Source organism: Vombatus ursinus, unplaced genomic scaffold (genome assembly GCF_900497805.2).
Source record: "Vombatus ursinus unplaced genomic scaffold, bare-nosed wombat genome assembly UNPS02000582.1, whole genome shotgun sequence".
Classification (NCBI taxonomy): domain Eukaryota; kingdom Metazoa; phylum Chordata; class Mammalia; order Diprotodontia; family Vombatidae; genus Vombatus; species Vombatus ursinus.
The window spans coordinates 18,700,732-18,703,291 of record NW_020940360.1 but is presented as its reverse complement, the minus strand read 5'-3'; the positions used below and the strand labels follow the sequence as shown (position 1 = coordinate 18,703,291).

The 2,560-nt window shown below is 37.5% G+C and overlaps 1 pseudogene; it reads left to right on the top strand.

The window, feature by feature from the left end:
* Positions 1-2,168, top strand: part of LOC114037482 — a 13,401-nt pseudogene extending 11,233 nt beyond the window's left edge.
* The last annotated feature ends 392 nt before the right edge of the window (positions 2,169-2,560 follow it).

Here is a 2,560-nt window from a genome sequence, read left to right as displayed (position 1 = left end):
ACACACACACACACACACACACACACACACACACACACACACACATGCACAGAAGGAAAAGGTTTGGAGAGTGGGAGCAACAGAAAAGAAAAATTAAAATAATGAAAATGACTTAATAAATTTTTAAAAATGTATTGAGATTATTTAGCCTGAGGAATAGCTAATGCCAGACAAAAGAATAATATTCGCAAATATACGAAAGGTCATTGCAATGAGAAATATGATCGGCTGTCATTCATCTCTACTGGGAACAGAATAAAAGAAAATTATTTTAGAACATTTCTCCCAAATTTTCAAGGGATGTTTTATGGTTATTTTTATTTCTTTACATATTGATGGTTAGATTTGAGAATAGGTTATAGTTATAGGACAATATAGGACAATAGAATTTTCCTTGTCTCTAACAGTTGGATACACAATCATCTAACATGACTAAGGTGTAGCACATCATAAATTGATTAGATAATCTCTAGAAATTAACCTAAAGATCTGAATTTGATAACTGATAGAGGAAATTTCTGTGATTGCAGTACAAAACTGCAACATATACAAAAAAGAAAATTCAAAGAAGAAACACAGTAATCTAAGATTGAGTGAGATACAACACTATTAGAAACAACCAACCAGCACTGGTTGATCAACCTGTCTAGATGTCAACATCAAGATGTTGGTCTGCATGATCTGGAAACCATGGTCAACATGTCTAGAAACAATTTCATTATCTTTCCAAGAGGGAGATTGGTTGAATATTATGAGCTTTGCATTTGGAAACAGAGAACATGGGTTTGAATCCTGGATCTGTTACCCCTGTCTCAGGAAAGTCACCTAACTTTTCTGAGCCTCAGGTACCTTGTCAGATTATGAAAAGTTTATGCTAAAAGATTTCTAGTTTTTACCGGTTCTAATTTAGGCTCTTATGATTCTCAAAATGGGTCCCTTTTCCCATTGTTATTGCAATCACCATTCCTCTGGCCTCGTAGGCTAGAAAAATCAGTCAACCTTGCTTTTTCCCTATCTCTGCTCCTGTGTCTAATCTGTCAACAAATTCTGAGTGAAGGTTTTAACCGTTTCATCTCTGTAACTTCTATCCAGAGGCACTACTGTTCCAATTGGTGACTACTTCAATTACCTAGTATTTCAGGCAGGCCTCAACCATATTTTCTTTCATTCTCTAATCCTAGACTATCTTCTGAACAAAGTTGACAGTTGCCTTGTTGTCACATGGGTACCCATTGGTTCCCCATTTCCCTAAAAGTTCCCAGAAAAATGATCAAATCAACACTGCTATTCTTCCTTAGGAGGGCTGTGTAAACCTCTTTCTTTATGGCTTCACTTATCATCACAGTAACTCTCATATATAGTGTCTCTGTTAGAATACAAGCTCCTCCTTGAGGAAAGGAACAATTTTAACTTGTGTATTTGTATCTCTAGCATTTATCATGATGCTTGGCACATAGAAAATCCTTAATGATTGTTCATTCATTCAATATATCTCCTGGATTCCCTCTTTCCTTTATATTTCCATTTTCTCCACTTTATTCTATATTTTTATCACCTTACCTTTATGCTTTTTCTTATACTATATATTTATTTACACTGTGTATTTGACTCTGACAAACTTTCATCAATTTTTTTTCCATCTGCAGAGTTTCTACAATTTCCATCTTCATGGAACTTTGTTTGACTATTCCAAATCAAACTGATCCTTTCTAAGATTATTGTCCCTCTACTCTGTATATATCTTATATGTACAATTATTTACATGTTATCTCTCCATTAGAATGTGAGCTCTCTGAAGGTATAGTGTTTTGACCTTTCTATGCTGAACATTTAGAACAGTGCCTAGTAAGTACTTAATACTGTCAGACTAATTGCAACACAGCTTGACATTCAATTGTTCTTAGTTCTATATATGTTAATATATTTTTCTAACTTAATTATAAACTCATAGAGGGGAAATTTTGCATTAATTCTAGATTCTTGCAGTGCCCAGCTGAATGCTGACCAATATCTATGTAGCACAGCAAGGCCCCACCCCAGTGACCCCACCTCTAGGACAAGCCTCTGGTGTGGCCTTGATACCATGGCTGACCAGTAGTGAAGCCCCGTCCCAGGGTGGGCCAACAGTGAGAACCTGCCCCTGGGGCCCACCCACTGAGAAACCCTGATTTCTCGGCAACCCAGTAGCAGGACCGCACTACTCAGATAAATCAGTAACAAAATTACTCCTTCAGGGCCTTCTAACAGAGAGGCCCTGTTTCCATAGCACCCAGCAACACAACCCCACTAATGGGGCAGGCCAGCACTTAAACCCCACACCCAAGGGAAGCCAACAGGGAGTCCCCAGTAAAAGTCAGAAGTGGAGCCTACCCTTTAGAGAAAGCAAGCAGCAAAGACCTGAAGCTCAGTGAGAGCAAGTAGTAAGACCCAGTACAAAAAGCTTGGGATAGTACAGGACTAGAGTCCAACTCTCACACAAAAAACACCAAGTCACCAAAAAAGGCAGAAAACTGAGCAAAAATGAACAAACAAACAAAAATAAATTTACTATAAAAAGTTA